General features: G+C 34.0%; 1 protein-coding gene across 1 annotated transcript in view; it reads right to left on the bottom strand.

The window, feature by feature from the left end:
• Positions 1-16106, bottom strand: part of olf413 (DBH like monooxygenase olf413) — a 482855-nt gene extending 466749 nt beyond the window's left edge. The window contains exon 1 of the mRNA XM_073987110.1: positions 16086-16106. The gene's annotated coding sequence lies outside the window, so the exon portion shown is untranslated. The remainder of the gene's footprint in view (positions 1-16085) is intronic.
• Between the last annotated feature and the right edge of the window lie 6278 nt (positions 16107-22384).

Genomic DNA, 22384 nt, shown 5'->3' with positions numbered 1-22384 from the left:
ATTGAGAAAGCTTATGCGCTTGTTAGAGCATACAGTCTTATTTTCTTTCTTGTGAACGGGACACAGGAATCTCAGTTTCCCTTCGTCGGGTACGCGTTCTTCCCGCCAGATGCTGCTAATTAGCTGATACATACACCTTATCAGATGTGCCTGTACCAAAGCCATCAGTTTGAGGTTTCTCGCTTTGGTAGAACTTTCGGACTTCATTCTGCCTCCTGCACACTCCAGCCTTTCCATTTCTCTCTTTTTCCTGTGGAAAAAAGTTTCTCAGCTTTTCGATATCCAACTTCCGTGTTGTGCCTGTTCGTACCTTAGTTAACTCGTTTGATCTGGGGAAATCCAGCCGTCCTTATAAATGACGAGATGCTTAAATCTGGTTCTGCTAACTACCACGTTTTTTGTCGCTGCGAAGTCTATCAACCACATCCCAGCAAAATTTGAAGGAAGGGGTTCAATGCGATGACGTGATTTCATGGCTTTTATAGCATTGGTTCAAACGATATCGTGAAAGATCCGATCTTTTCATTAGCATTTTAACCAATGCAAAGGAAGTCGTGAAAGATCCGATCTTTTCATCAGCATTTGAACCCATGCAAAGGAAGTCGTGAAAGATTCGATCTTTTCATCAGCATTTGAACCCATTCCATCGATCCAATGGAGATGAATTTTGTGTTTTTATTCATAAAATGTTTTCTAAATATATAAGATTAATTATTTACAATGGGCTTGATGTTGTTGGAGACTCGAAATCACAACCAACGTTGTTAAAACTCTCTTTGCAATGATAATGTCAATGCAAAGGGTTGGTGAAAATGACATGCCAAAGCATTGGTGGAAATGACATGCCAAGGCATTGGTGAACATGACATGTCAAAGCATTGGTGTAAATGACATGCTTTGGATCTGAACATGAATAGCATCTTTTGGGGTCCACGCTTATATAAAATTCATCGATGAAGATGCTAAAATGATGAGATGCCAGCTCACTTGTATCTATGATTGAATGGCATCTTTGGCATCGAACATTTTGCTGGGATACCATTGTCAGATGTTTCACTGTGGAGACTAAATTTCCCGACTATTGGGCCAAAGATATTCTCCTTCCAATTTTGACATTAAAATCGCTTAGAATAATTTAAATGTCATGGGAGTAAAATATATCTTTGTTCTGTTCATCATTGCCTTCAGTGGGAACATGAGCGCAAATAAAGCTGGTGTTGACGCAACCAAACTTATGCTGTACTCGATAACATCTGTAATACAGTGCGTCACCTTTATGTGTTGTTTTGACGCTTTCCCAATCCATCGTATTTGCTGTATGGTAGTAATATCGGCCTTGTATTTATTTATTTATTTCGTCTATGGGAATACAAATTACTTACAGACTAATGCTTAATAATAAAATTCAGTAATAAATTGTGTGTGACATTGGTTTAAGATTTAAAAAAATTAATAGAGAAATCTAAAGCCTGCAGATTATTAATTCTGTTGAATTCTCTAAGTGCTTTCAAAATTGGTTCATTCATCGCATATGTGGTCCTATGGAAAGGTATATGTAGAAGTATTCGGTATTTCTTAGAAAATGATTCGGTACGTTAAGCCGTATTAATTCTAGAAGGCGAGGACAGTCAATAAGCCCATTAATAAGTTTATATAGAAACATTATAACATGTACATTTCTGCGATTATATAACAGAGGTAAATTAATTAATTTACAAAGTGCTTCATAAGATGAAATAGGAGAGGTAAAATTAAATGAAAAGAGTGCATATTTTATAAATTTCTTTTGAAGTTTTTCGGTACGATTAATTTGCGTAGCTGAAGTCGGATTCCAAACTATGAGAGCATATTCCAATTTTGACCTAACAGGCAACGTGTATATAATCTTGCGAACATAAGGGTCAACAAATTCGTAGCATTGACGTTTAATGAATGCTAAGAGGGCTTATGCTTTTGGCATGATGTACCCAATGTGTGCATTAAAAAACAATTTAGAATCATAAACCAGGTCAAGTATTTCTATAAGGAGTGTGAACATTTCATGTGCAGATTTGCAGATCATCTTCCTTAAAACATTTGGGGGGTCGTAAATCACCAATATTTTTGAGAATTTAACATGGCTGAAGCCAAGGTTTACACGCGATATGTGACTGTATATTATACAAATTATATATTTTGGGATAAAATGAAATGTTTTTGGACGTGGCAAAAATACTGGCCTTAAAAGATAATTTGTGTGGAAGCTGTGGCTATGTATATGTTAAAAAGCGGGCAACTTGTCTTTTTTCTTTTTTTTTTCTCGATTTGTGAGTAAACCATACTCTTCCCGAATTTCCTGTCAAAGTAAAAGTAGAATCAAACTACATAAGGATGATCTCACTAATGTATTACTTTTCAAAATTTAATCTCCTTCTATCATTAAATGATGCTGACATTTTGAAGACAGATTTCCAGTGTTTTTTGACATTTTCTTCTAGTTGCGTTCCGCAAACAGGATTTTTACAAAATCATTTATAGGGTTGTACTACTTGCGATTCTGAATTATTTGACACGTACATATGTCGTAAATGTGGTCTGCACAGTTTCATAGAAATCTGCATCCAAATGAGGAAAATTTGCGCGAACATTTTTATAAAAATCATATTTTTTGGGCCTAATATTTGCAATTTCATTCGATTACCTCGTACTCTATTGCACATTTTAGTTTTTTACGTTCCGGATCTAATAAATCATTCCCTGTGAAAAGGGACGTACGCAGGATTTCATTTTGGGGGTGGGGGGCCCACCTTGACCAAAAATCATGAAAATTTAAAATGTTGTGTAGCGTTACGGAAGGCTATTTTAAAGGTTGTCATTTGATTTTATATGAAATATTGGTACAAAGTATATAAATTCAATAGAGTTCACAATATTTACATACAAAATTGTACAGAGTATAAAATATAATCGGACCACATTCTGTATAGTCGCCATGTAAAAGTTACGCCCCGTTTTCAGTATTTTGAAGTTTTTAATCATATAGGACCACGTTATGGTATATCCCAGAATTTTACAACCACAGAGAATTATACAGATTTTGTGATTCCTTTTATTTGGAGAACCTCCATGCAGAAAGTGGTTGAATAGAGTTAGACAGGGGGCTTTTTCTTCTTTATCGAGATACATAAAGGACTTCTATGAACTAACTTTAAATGACAAATGCTTACACCTGGGACGTTTTTTGCGGGATCTGAAACGACAATGTTTATAGAAAAAAAAAAAACAAACATAAATCACCGGAGCTATTTTTATATAAATCGCAATCAAAGTTGGCAATTAATAGTCCCATTTCGATAGGGCTTGCGGTTTCCATGCAAAATCCTGAAAACCTAAAAACCCCTAAAAATGTTTCTTTTGAACGCGATTTATTTTAAAATCCCTTCGGCGATTTTTTTTTTTGTTTTTTATGTTCCTCATCTATGAAGATTGTAGTTTTAGAACCCGTAAAAACTTCCCAGGTGTAAGCACCTTCCATTTAAAATTAGTTCAGCCGCACCGTGTGAATTAAATAATTCTCACAGGAAAAAATAACTCGAATTAGGGAGTGCAGATTGGACTTGTATACCAGCTATTGTCTCGATAATATTCTTTTATGTCATAAAAACGCTAAAACGTAACTTCCTTTCCAAAAGTGATAGAGTCTGTGCACTTTAATTAAAAACTTCAGAAATTTAAAATGCGACTCATAGACTCGGAATCCTTCAGGTAGTTCTGCTTGAGACTACAAAAATGATGTTTGGGCTTTGCCAAAGCATGGTCGAACACGCAAACCAATACCAGAAACCAATCTGTAAACTCTTATCTAAATACTTACATAACACTATAGGTAGGAAAATTTTCATGATTGTTGCTCCAGCTATATTCTCTGCTTTTGATATAATGTTACGAAAGAAGCTTTATATTTTTTTAATTGTTCGAGTAGAAGTTTTTGGACTCGATAGCATTAAATACTTTGCTGGACTCCGTTTGTGCAACTTATTGAAACTAGAATTAATGGCCCGTTTCACTAAGGCGGGTCGAATTAAAATTCGTTCGAACTACAACCAAACTTCAGATTTTTGAAAAATATTTAATTTATTTTTGTTTTCGATCAAACAAAAATTGTCTACAACAAGTAAGAAAAGTCTATAGGCGGACGGAGCCGACCGTGGGATACCCTATACCACTATCCCTGGACAATCGCTCTCCACGGAACTTCTTTTCAATGATTGTGAAAATTTAATTATCAAATATCAGAGATGTAATGTATAATACTTATGACCAAAACCAAAAAGTTATCTAGCATGACAAAGACATTTTTGTAGCAGGAAAGAAAAATATAGTTCACACACTAAAATGTAATGAAACCCACTTAAGTAGTACTACTACTTCCGTTGTTTAACCGCTAAGTTATTGAAATTTTTACCAATTTCACACAAAAGTTTCAGTTCATTTAACCCGCTAAGTATTATCTGATCTTCACGTTGGTTTGTACGCTTCTTCTTCATAAACTCAAACTTTGTTTAAAATTTAATATTTTGAACTACAGAGCCGCTACAAAATTGGTTAAAATTTTGATTTTGGTCCATTTCATCCCCTGAACATTTCACGATTATCACCAAATACTAATCATTTCTATTCTGGCCCGAACCCAACCTCCTTAAAAAATTCTTTACAATCGGTCCATAATTGCGGCCTTAAGCATGTTTACAATTTTTAATGGACGGACACACATTGCTAAATCGCTTTATCTCGTCGAGATATGAATTTTGGCATACCAAATAGGCAGTAGGCCTGTTATCTAGCAAACACTTTATTGCAATTTACATCAGAGGAAAGGTCAGTAGTTTTTTTTCATATGTAGGCTACTTTGCGAAATATATATGTCCTCAAGGAATTAAAATATCGATCAAAAATAAAATTTTTATATTTTTCATACAAAAGTAATGGTCCATTTCACCCGCTAAAGAATATCAGATCATCATTCAAAATTGTAGGCATCTTTTTCGACCTATACTCTTACCCGGTGCAAAATTTCGTGACTGATTATCTGATCATGCACTCCAACATAATTGGCATCAATTGAAAGGTCAAGCGTTCCACTTTCAAGTATATCTCACTTGTTCGGAATGTCACTTCCAGGAATTAGGATATAAGCTGTATATTAAAAATTTTCACAATTTTCACACAAAAGTTTTGGTCCATTTAACCCTCTAAATATTATCCGATCGCCATCTCAAATTGCAAGCTTCTTCTTTGTGATATACTCTTACCTTATTTAAAATTACGCGTTGATCGGACTATTATTGAGACCTACAGAGCCGCTAGAAAATTGGATAAATATTATGTTTTTGGTCCATTTCACCCGCTAAATATTTCACGATCATCACCAATAAGAATAGGGATCTATTCTGATCTGAACCCGACCTCCATACAAAATATCGTGACGATATGTCAATAATTGCGGCCTGGAGCGTGTTTACAATTTATAATGGACAGACGGACGGACGGACGGACACACATCTCAAAATCGCTTTATCTCGTCGAGATATGAAGATTGGTATACCACATTGGGGGTCTCCGACGAATATTTCGCGGTGTTACATGAATTTTTACCAAAACAAACTTATAATACCCTTTTCCACATTGTGGTATAGGGTATAATAATAAATAACATTACTTTGGTAGTAATTCGAATGAGTTTGAATCGTCTTAGAGAAACAGACCATTAACCCCCAGTTTTTGTAACTAATTTTTGTTCGTTCGTCTGTATTCGTATTAATTTAGGCATCCATAGCTCTGCCGCCAGATGACATGGAGGCCTAATTTTTAGTAGACGCGTTCCATATTTAGTAAATAATTCCTCATATAAAAATCAGCGCTCTACATTTGCGCTTAGGCGAGTAAATCGGTCTACAAAATTTGACAATTCGTGTGAGAAGAAAACAAATTTTTACAAAAACAGGTGGTAAATATTACCTACAATAAATTTATTGCTTCAAATGTTAGATAGTTCTGTAGTACTCCCTTCGAGGAATTGCAGAGGTATCGATGTGTCTTAAAATTTAACATGCATAAAATATTACGACATCCAAAACTTGTACCAAATCGGGTTCTCCGTTCGATTGTTATCATATGGTCCACCCTGTCAGAAAAACAGAGATTCAGATTATTACTTCGATGAGGCAGATTTGTATCGTATCAAAGTGAATATAATTTCGCAACCCTAAAGACTGAGGCTTCAATTATACTTCGTTGATGATAAGAAAACAATTGAAGTGGGTATTCTACATATAACAGATTTTAGCAGTTTTTGACGCACAAAAATTATTTTTTTTTATTTTTTCTATTACTGTTTAAAAAAAAATGTCAAACTATAAACCACGAAGAATAATTCCTACTCGTAATTTTTGTTGATACAGGATGAGCGTAAGACCTCGTGACCTCGAATATGACATAACAAACATGGAGTATATTCATTACGAAATTTGTATTTGATAGTGGAATGATATGACATGAAGAAATAATTCAGACTTTCAGAAAAATTTGAAAATATTTGTTAATGAAGTGCATATTCTGTTTAGAAACTTCAGAAATATATAAGTTTTCATTTGAAATCTCCAAACATACAACATTTTTGTAAGAAAGAAAAATGTAGTAATTTGTTACATTAGCTTAAGAAATTTTGCTCAAGCAAACCATTTCGACCCCCCCTGCGTACGTCCCTGCCTGTGAAAATCCATCTATTAAAACGCGAGTTGCGAGAAATTCCAAAGTAGGAAAGTCACCTATAATTGTTTTTGAATATGTCGCGTATTTTATTGCGTTTTCTGAGGGTCGTTTCCACTGCAATGAAAAAACTAGTGCAGCATCTTCGTTTTTGCGGAAACAGGGATTTAAAAACTTCTCTGATAAGGGAGCTACATTCATTTTATTCCAAAAATAGTGTGTGATGCTACATCCACGGTTCTTGATTGATCGCCTTGAAATAGATATATCGACGCCTCCAACCAATAGTATGCTATGTCCACTTAGCATGTTTTCAAGTTCTTTACATTTGTATATTTAACGTCCTTTAACTTAAATTCTGTCAAATTTTGGTAATGATCGGACAATCCGAACAGAAGTTATAAACAAATATTTACTTAGCATAGTACTGAAGGTCAAAGAAATTTCCAAACTTTTAGAGCTTGTCCTGCAAAACTCGCTTTTCAGAATTAGCAAACTATTATTTGGAGGTGTCGAACGTCCTTTAACTTAAATTCTGTCTAATTTTGGTAATGATCGGTCAATCCGAACAGAAGTTATAAACAAATATTGACTTAGCATAGTACTGAAGTTCAAAAAAATTTCCAAACTTTGAGAGCTTCTCCTGCAAAACTCACTTTTTAGACTTAGCACACTGTTATTTGGAGGTGTCGATATATCGATGCAGATTTTCATGGTGACACTGAAACAGGGTCTTCTTTATTTCCACTTAACTCCTTGGGGAGCATAGGTCCTTTACAAAGTTTTTCCAACCTATTCTATCATTCGCAATACGTTTAATTTCATTCCAGCTTCTGCCGCTGCTCTCCACTTTCTTCATCAGGCTTCTTCTCCCAGTGGTCTTTTGCCGACCCTTCCTTCTGTGCCCTTGCGGGTTCCAGTCTAGGGCTTGGCGACATATCTCATCTTGTTCTTTTCGCAATGTGTGACCAATCCATTGCCACTTCCTTCTTTTTATTATAACGGGAATAGGTTCTATATCACATTTTTTGTACAGATTTTCATTGCTTATTACATCTAGCCACCAGATTTTTAAAATAGACCGCAGGCATCTGTTTGTGAAGCTTTGCAATTTGTTGTTAATGGTTGTTGTTGTTAACCATGATTCGCAACTATACAATAGTACTGACAGAACGTTTGATTTGAATATGTTGATTTTTGACTTCGTTAGTATAACCCTTGAGTTCCAGATGTTTCTTAATTGAAAGAACCCAGCAAAATAAATTGGAAGTACTGCAATGTAGACTACTTCTTTCACGGCATGTTTTTATGCAGTTCAAACGGAGTCGTGAAAAAGGCACTCCATTCCTCACATTTTAACCGCATTTGGATGCAATCCAAAGAATCACATCCATTTGTCACATTTTAACAACATCCGGAGGCAATTCCACGGAGTCGTGAAAAAGGCACTCCAATTCCTCACAATTTAACAGCATCCGGATGCAGTGCAAACGGAGTCGTGAAAAAGGCACTCCATTCACTACATTTTATTAGCAGTTGTTAGAGATCCCTACATGTACAAAAATTAGTTTGTAGATCTCTACAGGCTGCGGAATACATTTCCAAAAAGAGATAATCGTGTTAACATATCCAAACATTTGTTAATACAAACTAAATAATATTTAATTTGTGAACATTTTTCCGGTAGCTCACGAGAAGAAAATTTCCCAATGGAGTGCTGTTGGAGTACATGTCGAAATCTTAACTAGTGATGGGAAGACAATATCAAACCCATTTAGCAGATGAAGCAAAAGCACTTAAGCTTGGATTAAATGAAGAGCGGAGGAAACACACATGTTTGCGATTGAATTCAATAGAGAATTTTCATAATTTGTGTTAATTTACGTAATAAAGTTATTAATATGTTTGTTTTACACAAATAATAAATGCATTTGATTTTGTTATTCAAAACACGTGCTCTGGACTGCCTCCTATTCTACCACAAAGGGTCAGTTAAAATGCAATGCCAAAGGGTCAGTTAAAATGCAGTGCCAAAGGTTCAGTTAAAATGCAATGCCAAAGGATCAGTTAAAATGCGGTGCGATGGAGTGCCTCTTTCCGGGGTCACTCCCTTGTAAAAATCATGAGTGAAAATGCATAATTTGATGCACTTCCAAATCACTTGTACATATCATTTAACTGCCTCTTTGGAGGCAAACTTTTCGCTGGGAAGGCGCTGTTGGCTTTACCAATTCTGAATTCAATGTCAGCCTGTGCACTGCTTTCGGTTGAGATCATGCTTCCCAGATAGCAGAATTTGTTTACGAACTCTATTTGTTCCTGTCCAATGACAAAATGATTGTTGTTTGATGCTTTTATTGCTAAAGCCTTTGTCTTTGCGGTGTTAATTCTTAATCCGACTTTCGCTGAGTGGGCAACTAAGTCGTCGAGTTTAGACTGCATATCTGAGTGCTTGGTGGATAGTAGGCAAATGTCGTCTGCGTAGTCTAGATCCTCAAGATGTCTGCTTATAGTCCATTGGATACCACGACGGCTACCTGCGATTGTTTCCTTCATCACATTATCAATTACCAGAAGAAATAGTAGTGGCGACAGTAGGCAGCCCTGCCTCACACCGGATTTTGGACGAAATTGTTCCGATAAACGGCCATTGTGTAGGACCCGGCAATGGAATCCGTCATACTGAGCTTTAATAAGGTTTATGAGCTTCGATGGGATACCTGTTGTTTGTAGTAGCTCCCATATTTTGGACCGGAATACGCTGTCAAAAGCAGTTGTGTAGTCCACGAACGTCATATATATATTACTTTGAAAACTGAAACAGGATGCGGACAAAAATTGTATGCACTTTGCGCAAATTAGCGACATTTTACAGGTTTTTTAATGCTAATATGCAGCCGATGCTACATCCATAGCCTCCAAATAAAATTTCGAAAATATTTGCAAATTAAAAGATATGGTCTTGCTGTATATGAATCACATACGGACAAAATGATTTTGATAATTTTTCGATCTACACGTATTTTAAAATGCGTTAAAATTAAAATGGGTTATCTGACATCTATTTCCAATGTCAGAAGCCTTGCATCCATTTCAGAAAGCTTTAATATGAATGTCTATAAAGCCAAATCCATCTATTTTATTAGGAGTTTTAAGCAAAATGATGGAAGTATTCCCATAGATTTTCCCAATATTTTCAACTACATAATGCATGTGAAAAATATTTTTTCAAACAAAAAATTATTTTTTGACCAAAATATGTGCTTATTTTCGCTTAACATCGAAACTATAATACCAATCTGTATGGTTTGAGTCTCATTTGATTCGCTGTGAAGTTTTGAACCACAAAGAATTTTTATGTATTTTATGACCGCTAATAGGGCTTTTATTTTGGAAAAAAAGTTGACTTATAATTTATTAATTTTATGTACATTCCGCGAATTCTGAGTAACATTTTACATGTATTATGCAATCTACTCGCTGAAGTCACTTCGAGAGAACTTTTTAGTGAAGTTTTTATAATATTTTTTCTTAAAAGACAAAATAAAACCGCCGTAACTTTTGTCCGCAACAAGCAAAAATTGGCTCGCGACCAGATTCGTACTGGGGAATTTCTTAACCCATGTACCAAAAATCTTTGATGTGTCGCGAAAAAAACTGTATCCTATTTGGAAATGGAATATGAAATAATTGATAATATTTGTGATAGGGCGGGGCGATTTGTATGGAAGGAAAAAAAATTATTTTTTTCACAAAATGGCATATTTATACTTATGTTGTATTCTACGAAAAAGAGCGGAGGAAAATGGGTAACACATGTACAATTGTGTTGTTTTTCTGTGAATATGTTTTTACAAATTTTTACCCAATCTTAATACAAATAAAACACATTTGTTAAAAGTTTTAATTAACAAATTTTATTTCAAAGTGACGGAAAAACTAATATAAAACCAGAAAATTCTTCATATTTTAGAAATGGAACGTTATTATCGACATATATTACGCTTTTAGCGTTTGGTGATACTTTAAGACTTTTATAGAAATCATGGAATACATCGTGGATAAGTGGCAGTAAATCCATCAAATCTTTCTTTTTTCAGGCGAAATAGAAATTTCTTCATTAATTTTCTGCTCTGGATTGTAATCAATTACGGTGTTATATGAGATTTTTTATTTTTTAGTATATTAGCTTTAACTGTTTCATCGTTAGTTAAATACTCCTTGTATTTAAATATGGCATATGATCCTTTTTCATAAATAATATTTCGAATGTTTTTCCACAAAACTTTTTCTCCTTTGACGTTTTGTTGTACTTTAGTAAATATACTCTTAAACGTAATTTCAAAATTTAAGAGAGCATTTCTTTTCATATCGATTACAACAAATTTTTTAGAATATCTTCCACAAGACTTAATGAGAAAGAATTTTTCTTCTTTTTTCGTTCAATAATACTTTGATCGCTATCACATTCTAAATGAGTATGACCAGGTTCGAGGATCTTTTGCTCAACCACATTTACATTAATATCGCTTTTGTTAATAAGAAGTGTAAACATGGCACTAACTATATTATTCTTATTTTGACCAGCACAAGTGTCTGAATAAATAACAACATGTTCCTTTAAATCATTTGGCATATGCAAATATTTCCAAATACAAGAGGCTATTTTATTTGCTCCTCTTCCACCAACTGTTTCATCCCAGACAAAGCAGTATGTTTTATTTGTTGAGCAGTTTCTTATTGTAAAATTAAATGTCCATAGTGATCTTTTATAAAACGCAATCGAAGATTTAAGAAATGGCGTCGGTAAACACTTTTGGACATCCATGCATAACACAGTTTTTGAGTCGTCACTTTTGTCAAATTTCTTATTTGAGTATGCAGTTTCAACTAGCTCTTGGTGGTGATCACGATCTTTAGAAAGTCAGTTTTTTTCATCCTCTGATTTTGCACATTTTATGGATATAAAAAATCTGTCACATGTAAAGCATGTATCTAAACTAGGTTTTTTAAACTTTAATTTTTGTTTCTTAAAAATCCGACGATATTTAGAGTAAGACACAATTTCTTCCCTGCTTTCTTTATAAAGTTCGTACATTTTTGACAAATTTAAATTCTCAGCAAGACATTTTAGATTGCTATGACTTCGAGAATAATGCGACTCGTATGCAGGGAAAAAGTTGATGTGAGAAATAACATCATTTATACTTGTTTTTGATATCGCATTACATGAATGAGAGTCTTACCACGTAAATCCTCTATGTTAGAACAATTCGATATTTTATTTTGCAGACTGCTTAAAAATCCCACCGTTTCATCATATATGCAAAGAAAACACTTTTTGCAAACATCGGTAATAAATATCTTGAATTTGTAAACATTATCGCGTTCTCTTTTTCTCATAAATATAAATTTCGATGTCTTTTTTAGGGAATGTTCTATTCGAAGAAACATGTATTGCATACGACTGGAATATTTTCCTAAGTTCCAATATTCTTTAAAAAGTCACATACGATCGTCATCAGAAACCTTCCCTACTTTGCCTCTGTGGCATAATTTTATTTTTCTTTATTGTTTTATACTCCATTCCAGAATGACGTCTTGCCTGATTGTTCAACATTTTCTGTCTTAATGACAAATGATTTTTTGCATCACTATCATTTGTTATTGTTTCGCCTGTAAATGAGGAAATAGTTATGACCTTTTCAATGTTTATCAATAGACTACTCACAATATTCTTCAATTTGAACGACATTTTTGTATTCATTATCCTGTGCCTGTGCACTTACTATGTTGATATAATTTTAAACTGTATTAAACTTCAATAACTAATCCATAGCCCAAGTAAATGGCCCTAAAGCAAATTACATTTGACAAATGTATATCACAATCAATGTCAAACAACCTTTTTTTTACTTTTTGTACTTCGATTCAATCACAATAACATACTTTAACAGGTAAATGAACGACCAGCCTTTCTTGATGTGAGGCTTGCATCTCTGTTTTCATAAAATCTACGTAACGGGACTTATGTTTGAGAGTAAACGACATAAAAAACCGAAAATGAAGATAAAAGAGCATGCAAAAGAGCACATTCAGTTTCACGTGGTTTTCTCTTGAAAGAGAATCAACAAATATTCCAATTATTATTACATACAAAACGACCTAAGTCACCGTGTGTTCTTTTTTATGAATATGTTTGCGATATATTGAAGCAAATGTCGATATAAAAATTTTTTTATGAACATTATTTTGTAAAAAGGCCCACTTACGTAGTTTTGCCAAAAAATATATCAGAAACGGTACATTTTTTTCAAATACGGAGTAGTGATATGGAAAGCTCTCAGAAAGTACAACTACGTGATGCCAATAACTCAAAATTTACATAACTCGACTTATGTCGTTATGTAGGAAAACCACAGAACTAAGCCAAGACAATAATAAAGAACTCTCTTGCACATCGCAAAAGCATTGAACCGCTTCTTCAGGTGGTTTTGGCCTTGAGAAAGTGCACATTTTTCGGAAAATATCGAGAAATGACAATGTGTTACAAAAGTTGACCAGAAAAATATTCAAGCGTTATGATGCAACCAAAATACTTTGGTTCGTTTGGGTCACTTCGCTTTATTGTTTCATATTCATATGAAGGGGGTCCAACGGACATTTTTGTTCAGTACAATCCAAGAAATCAGAATCGCGACGCGCCCCTTTAATGTTTTCAAATCGCCCGGAACAAAAATTCAATCTAAGCATGTCCGTCAGCCCGTCTGTTGTGTTGTGTTTTCCAAAGGCAGGTCAAGTGCGAAGATGGGCTATATCGGCCCACGTTATACCAAAACAAAATACCCCCATATATTTTCGCAGTGTTCACAAAACATCTCCACGAAACATCGTCAACATAGGTCCATGTTTTGATATAGCCACCATATAACGATACCTTCCAAATTTCGGTACTTTGAGAATTTAAGCTATATTTTTTCAAAGAAGTACCTGTAATTTAACATCTCCACCGGTCCATTATTTAGCATAGCCCCCATATAAGGGCACCTTCCGATTATCGGTATTTTGCGGAGTTTAACGACACTTTTGGACCGAACTACTTGTATTTTCAAATTTGAGGTTCTCAGTAGTCACAAAACATCTCGACAAAAAATCATAACGATACCTCAGATTTTCGGTATTTTGTGGATTTTAGCTACATTTTAAGACCGAGCTGCCTGAAATTTAACACTTGAGGTTTCCAGTGGCAACAAAACATCTCCAGAAAAAATTGTCAACATAGGTCCATTTTATTGTGGACTATATCTCCCGGTTTTCGGTATTTTGTGGAGTTTAGCAACACTTTTGGACCGAACTACTTGTAATTTCATATTTGAGGTTCCTAGTGGTCACAACACCTCTCCACTGAAATTTGTCAATATAGGTCCATGTTTTGGTATAGCCCCGTTTAAAGGTACCTATAGAAATAGGTATTTTGAGAATTGTAGCTAATTGACACATGAGTTTCACAGTGGTCACAAAACTTCTCCACCCACAATTGTCAACATATGTAGGTCCATGTGTAGGTATAGCGCCTATCAGGGGGTGTTCCTGATTGGTATGGCTCCCAATCCTCCAGATCTTAGGTATTTTGGTGAGTTTAGCCACATTTGTTGACCGAACTATCTGTAATTTGTCATTTGAGGTTCCTAGTGTTCACAAAATTTCTCTACGAAAAAATTTTAAAATCGGTTCACACTTTGATATAGCCACGTCGCTTGACATCTTTCACCCAATGTAATTAGTACTGAAGTACGTTTTTTTTAATGTATCACAGGGAACTAAAGAACAGCAGCTCAGGGGAAGAGCACTCTCAAGCAATGTGCGAATATCTGCAGGTATGGGGTTTCACCATTAGTTTGAATGGGTAATATTTAAAAATATATTTTATTAACAAACAAGTAAGAAAAGCGTTAAGTTCGGTCGTGCCGAACTTTTTATACCCTCCACCACAAATTTCAGCCATTTCGGGGGATTAATGTGGCCACAACCTTCAAAATACCGAAATTCGGAAGGTACCGTTGTATGGGGGCTATATGATAGCGTGGACCTATACCTAAAAATGTATGGGGGAAAGTTTTATACGCCTAAAGAAGACTAAATTTTAAATTTCAGCCATCTCGGTGTGATAATGAGGCTAAAACGTTCAAAATATCGAAAATCGGGAGATATTGTATTATGGGGGCTATATCAACACGTGGACCTATATAAACATTTTATGGTAGAAATGTTTTTTAGCCTCTGGAAACACAATATACAAAGTTACAACCGATTCTTCGGTCAAATGGGTCTAATACATTCAAAATATATTCAAATGACGCGTACTTTATAAGGGGCATTATGTGGGGGCTATACCAAAACGTGGACCTATATAACCCAACTTTGGTAGGAATGTTTTCTGGCCTCTGAAGACACAAAATACCAAATTACAACCAATTCTGTGGTCAAATGGGTCTAATACATTCAAAATATATTAAAATGACGCGTACTTTATATGGGGCCTTATATGGGGGCTATACCAAAACGTGGACCTATATAACCCAACTTTGGTAGGAATATTTTTTGGCCTCTGGAGACACAAAGTACCAAATTACAACCAATTCGGTGGTAAAATGGGCCAAATATCTTAAAAATTCCTTAAAACGACGACGCGTCACGCGTCATTTTGTATGGGGGCTATATGAAAGCGTGGACCTACATAGCCCGCTTTCAATACCAAAAGTCCTACGTAAAAATAACATATTTTCCCAAAATTTCATCAACCTACGTCAATCCGTTCGGACGCTAGAGTGATTTCCACAGACGGACAGACGGACAGACGGACGGACATGGCTATATCGATGTAGAATTGCACGCTGATCAATAATATATATACTTTGTGGGGTCTACAATGATTATTTCGAGTAGTTACAAACGTAGTGACAAACTTAATATACCCCCATCCTATGGTGGAGGGTATAAAAACCAATGGGATATATCAAAGGCATGTACATGAGGAATAATAGGGGTTACAAATACTGTACATAAGTATGTAAATTAAATTAGCACTAAAATAAAATTTTCCATCATTCATAGGAAATAAGGAAATGGGAAAGTAATAAAGTCAGGAAATGGTGTAAAAAGAAAAGACAGTATAAATATCATAAAAAAATTTAAAAGGAAATTCATGGAACTTGGCACGCATTAGGATATTTTAATGATAATGTTTGACAATTTTTAAAAAATGAAATCAAAGGTTCGACAAATTATTTAAACGTTAAAAAAATTATGATTTAAAATACATATGTATGTATAAAAACCTTTAATTTCAGTATCAGCAAACCCTCCACAATTAGAAATGGCTATATCTGCATCAATCATTAATTGTCGGCAGACGCAATACAAAACTTTCCTCCGAGTCAGCTATTGTTACTTTTTTCGTAGTTTACCATCTCCGCACTTAAACCTAGCCGGTGATGCTAATACCGCATTCAATCGTGAGTATCTGCAATGAAAATATAAAAAAAATAATCTTAATTATTTTGAAATCTTGTTCTTATTCATGGGATTACAATTTACCAAGTCTACTTGTAACAGAACAATTGAATACAGTATATAAATAAATATTTTTTTTCATAAAAACTGTGAATTCTCTCCTTTAATTGGTCCCACTTATGCATTAAAAATCACGATATAATTAATAGGCATCGGATTTTGCATATTTGCATATTTTTTATTAATAAAGATACGAAAATTCTGATTGGACCAAAATTCGTTTTGAAGAAATCTGAATGCAATGACAGGATCATATTTTTTATTTTTTTGCATATTTGCATATTTTGCATATGGACAAAATATGCAAAATATGCAACTATTTTTTTGACAAAAATCATCATTTGGAAAGTCATCAAGAAGTGTTCTAAATTAAGTTTATTGCCGTTAAACGTCGATTTTTTAGCAGATTATTATGTTATTAATTATTATTCCGCCACAGCAATAAATCTGGACTAAAAGACTTAGAAAATTTCCTATAACCCAGCCTTTTTATTACAACACAAGTTGCTTTCTAATACAAATTTGTTCAAAAACTCAATCAGAAATGTCAAAATTAACGTATCCAAATATGTTGATAGTTTCTGCTCGGCCAAAATTGTCTGACGGAATAATAATGAGCTAGAAATTAAGACTACATAAAATCGTTCATATTTTACTAAAAACATGCAACATATAAAAAAATATACAGGGCAATTATGAATATTTCTCTCTGAATTTTCCGCACGGAAAATAATTTTAGAAAGTTAAATTCTTTTAAAATCAATATTTGTTAAAAGTTGAAAACTACTAGATTCGCTTCATTATGGCGTATTCTAGTCGAATCGACAAAAATATTCCCTTTTGGGCATAAATATGGAAATAAAAAATTGTGAAATTGGGGAAAGGAAACAAATTCTGCACGGAATTTTTATTCATGATTGCACTGATAACTATATTTTAATACCCTAAGAATATTATGTCCTAGTGAATGAGTTTGCAACATGCAAAATGAAACGAAATAGACCCATAGTTCCTTTTAATGATCTGCATAGATTCGCACTTATCCATCTGGCCATGCCTTTTTGAAAACAAAGTACAGGTCACATTTATAGACCAATTCGCATAAAAATTGGAGATTTTTTGGCCCTAGCGCGATCCCTATTTATTTTGATAAGAATCGACTAAGATTTGGATATTGCTCCATTATATACAGTATATTCACGACAATCCCTACACCACAGGTTTCGGCGGTGTCCGAATTATCAAATTGTCCGGATTAACGAATTGTAAAGAAAATAAATAATTTTCTATGATTAAATCACTGGTGGAAGTTATATAATAATACTTTTTTAAATTGTAATGGCTAATACCGAACACTTAAATGAAAGTGCTCTACGTGTAAAAAATAGCGAGATTTTTCTACACGACAATCCGGACACTTTTATTGGCATTGCCCGTACAGCCAATCAGATTGTGAAAGTAGAGCCAGAAATATGACATTTTTAAAGTTTACATCAGGATGTAAGCAAAACAAGAGACAGATGTGGAATTTCATCGTTTTGTAAGATTTCTTGAAATCTTTGCCTTTTAGATGTATAGTGCATTTTAGATGTATAGTGCAACTTTAATTACAATATTGCGGCGAATATTTTTATACCCTCCACCATAGGATGGGGGTATATTAAGTTTGTCACTACGAAATAATCATTGTAGACCCCACAAATTATATATATTCTTGATCAGCGTGCAATTCTACATTTGGTTGAAAGCGGACTATGTAGGTCCACGCTTTCGTATAGCCCCCATACAAAATGACGCGTGACGCGTCGTCGTTTTAAGACATATTTGAGGTATTGTCCCATTTTACCACCGAATTGGTTATAATTTGGTATTTTGTGTCTCCAGAGGCCAAAAAACATTCCTACTAAAGTTGGTTTATATAGGTCCACGTTTTGGTATTACCCCCATATAACGCCCCATATAAAGTACGCGTCATTTTAATATATTTTGAATGTATTAGTCCCATTTGACAACAGAATCGGTTGTAACTTTGTATTTTGCATTTCCAGAGGCTAAGAAACATTTCTACCATAAAATGTTTATATAGGTCCACGTTTTTCGGTATTTTGAATGATTTGGCCTCATTATCACGCCGAGATGGCTAAAATTTGGTATTTAGTCTTCGTTTGGGGTATAAAACTTTCCCCCAGAAATTCGTATACGGTATACGGTATACGTCCACGCCATCATATAGCCCCCATAGAACAGTACCTTCCGATTTTCGGTATTTTGAAGATTGTGGCCACATTAATCCACCGAAATGGCTGAAATTTGTGGTGGAGGGTATAAAAAGTTCGGCCCGACCGAACTTAACGCTTTTCCTACTTGTTCTTAATATATTTATATCCTTTACAACAAGACTAATGTGTTATAAAAGGTGTTATATCCTTGTACACGATAATTTTTACTAAATGTTGCTGAAACAATGTTTTCACCAATTTCTACATTAAACAACTTTCAACATTCGAAGCATTGGTAATAATTAGTACAAATTATCGAGTACACGGACAGGCATAAATTAAACAATTGTGTATACAAAAGGGTTATGAATTTTCGACTGTGTTATCAAAATTGTTTTCCTGTAGCAGGAATGAATGAACTATATTTTTTAACATTCTAAATACTTTTCTAGCAGAAATATGTGAGTGGTTTTGCCATTTTAAAGATAATTCCAAGGTTTTTGACTTATTTTACCACTACCACGCTATTGTTTGATTTTTCTGGGTGATGTCATTTTGCACTAATCATTGGGTGTTCTTCATTTTTCTTATTATTCATCGTGGATGGGTATAACAATAATGCATTACTTTTTGCCGAGGAGTGAACATTTCCCAATTCTGCATTAAGCGGTTATATGCGTACAATATAGATCATTATTATAAAATTATGTATTTTTAGTGCATTAAACTAAAACCATGAAATCAATATTAAAGCGGCAGTTAGAGCATTTTTCCAAAGAAGAACAAAAATTGCCAAATTATGACTGTATATACTGAATAAAGGACTATAAAATATATTCAAATCTAATATGTGAACATTCAAAACGTATACTTCTAATTATAGTTATATTCCAGAACCTGGAATCGTAAATGGTACTCTAGTAATTTTTCCCATTTTGCGCTAAAAAACAAAACCTTTTTCCAAAAACTAGAAAAAATTGCGCTTTTATATAAACAAAAATTGCGATGACTAACTCTAGCCCCTTTGTTCTTCTGCTAGACAATTTTGGCCGATTAGAAACTATCGCCATATTTGGACACGTTGATTTTGACATTTCAGATTGAGTTTTGGAAATTTTCCATTATCTCTATTTGTATAGGAAGCAACTTATGTTGTAATAGGAATGCTGGGTTATTTGACATTTTCTCACCTTGTGTAAACTAATTTAAGTATTATTAGTCCAGATTTATTGCTGTGGCGGAATATCTGGAGAGTCTCAAAAACATAATAATCTGCAAAAAACTATGTTAAACGGCAAAGAACTTAATTTAGAACGCTTTTTTGATGATTTTCCAAATTTAATTGACGATTTTCGTCAAAAAAAAAAAAACACTTGCATATTTAGCATATTTTTTGCATATTTTTTGCATGTTTTTGTTTTTCAAAACGTCTAGATCCACAATTTGAGTCCAATCGGATAAGAAATAAAAAACATGCTAAAATCCGATGTCTAATAATTAATTCCACTTTTTCGTTCAAAAGACTTGTGCATTTTTGGTGGAGCCGTTTAATATATTTTTTTGTCATTTTAAAAAAATAATAATTTGTATTTTTTCGGTTCTACCATATCATGGAGGCATTTTGGCATTAAATTACACCTTTTTATTATTGTGTTGGCAACTCTAATTACAAAAACACCCCTCGGTTTCTAATTTGCTGCGAGGAATGGTCGGCCGAGTGTAAATATGTAGCGTGGTTGTCGATTATGCCTAACGAAAAAAAGCTTAGGCGTCAAAAACGAAATAAGCAAAAATGTACAGAAATAAATATGCGTTCGCTGGCTTATAGCCGTGTGTGTTAATGTTGTGTAGCAGTTGAAGTGTACAGCTAATGCTAATGGTTTTAGACGCTGGCTTTTAAACCCTGATTTTAACCTCTCTTATAACAAAGTGTTTTTTGTTGCGCAAGTGATAATTCCTACGACAAAAAAATTGAGTCTCAATATGTACACAAATAATATTGAAGATATTATGATTGAAGACCATATTAATGTCGATTGCGATACTTTAACTATGAATCATCTCTTTATGGAGTCTCGAAATAATGATCGGGAAATATGTTTTCTTCCATTGCTCATTGTCAAGTCTTAGATAAAGCAAGTGGCAAAATCAAAAACAAATGAAAATCACTTCTTTCTCCGTAATTAATTTTCTGGTTCACTGGTTTCTCTATAACGAATTTTCTCTACAACGTAGTAATTCTTCAGCCCCAAAGTGCTACGTTATAGAGAAGTTCGGCAGTACTGGCTGAGTTTATCACATTAATAGGGATACAATATCTACCTCTGTTTTTTTTTTCAAGCAAAGATCTTTTCCATGGACTCCACACGCTGTTCTCTTAGTGGCAGTGCTTCCTTTAAATCTACTTTTTTATAGGCGGTATACTCCTAACTAACATATCGCTCATTTACTCAAAGAGTGGCATAACTCAAAAATGTGTTTTCTGAGCTACGAATTTATATTTTTTCTACGATTTCTACCTTATCTCTATCTCATGTTCATTTACTAAATGTTTGCCATAATTCAACAAAAAAGTTGTTTGAGTATGTGAAGCACTAAAACACTTAAAATCATGCTTGATCTTGCACAGTAATTTAGCACTGATATCTGGCTAGCTGTTTGCAAATTTCAATCGCCATTGAAAACGCGTTTTTCTCGATACTGGATTTTTTGAGATGTATCACTCTTTGAGTAAATGAGCGATGTGTCCATTTAATAACAAATGTCATTTGTATTTAGTTAGCTTTTAAGTATTCAAAAGTCTACTCCATATTTATACCTTTTTGGCATTCTTTAAGATTAAGATCGTCCTCATTGTCTACTATAACTTGAGAGCTTGGAAGGCATGTGTTGCTCAGTAATTATACTCTGCTGCTTTTCTGAATTATTTTCTTGTATATTTTCTATGTTTCTATTTTCTATATTTGAGTAACACGAAAATAATGATAACAATTAAAAAAGCGTTAAGTTCGACCGGGTCGAACTTTTTATAACCTCCACCATAAACTATGTACTCTGAACTTATATTGAATAATTAGTTTTCGTTCTGTTACGAAAGTACCAATGCGCACAATCTTAGGTGGAGAAGTTTTTTTTGACCAAAATATCTAATTTATCTAATTCTAATTAGTATATTCTAATTCAGCTAAAAAAAACATGAAAATACCTGAAATCCATAATGTGGACCGATCCCAGCAACATTTTATGGAAGTGGTTTCATGCGATGCCTTTATTTTTATTCAACTGGATCTTTTACATTGGTTCAAACGAAGTCGTGAAAGATCCGATTTTTCTTTAGTATTTGAAAGAATTCCAAGAATGATAAACAGAACTCGTGCAACATCGGATCTTTTGTTCAACATTTGAACCAATCCTATAAATTTAATAAGAACAACTTAGTTTTTCTATTTGTTATGTTGTTTTTATTTTTATACTCTTTGAAAAATATCGAATTGTTATTCCGTATTTTACTTTAAGGAGTTAAACATTTATTTTATTTTTTGTTGCTTCTTCTTGTTAATTGAGATCATAAAGAGTTGGTGAAGAGGACATTCCACGGAGTTAGTGAAGATGCCATGCTTAGGATATACATATGATTTAAATTTTTGGGTGTCACGCTCTTGTAAAAAGAATGGGTGAAGGTGCTAAAAAGATGACATGCCAAATCAGGTGGAACCATTATTGAAGAGCATCTTTGGTATAGAACATTTTGCTGGGGCTATTGCCCATCTTCGAACTTGACTTGCCTGCAAACAAAAGACGCATCTTCTTTTCTTCAGCATCATATTTCCATTTTTTGGATGCTA

Source organism: Musca autumnalis, unplaced genomic scaffold, assembly GCF_047663935.1.
Source record: "Musca autumnalis isolate F117 unplaced genomic scaffold, ASM4766393v1 scaffold_4, whole genome shotgun sequence".
Taxonomy (NCBI): domain Eukaryota; kingdom Metazoa; phylum Arthropoda; class Insecta; order Diptera; family Muscidae; genus Musca; species Musca autumnalis.
This window is presented reverse-complemented; position numbering and strand designations above follow the sequence as displayed.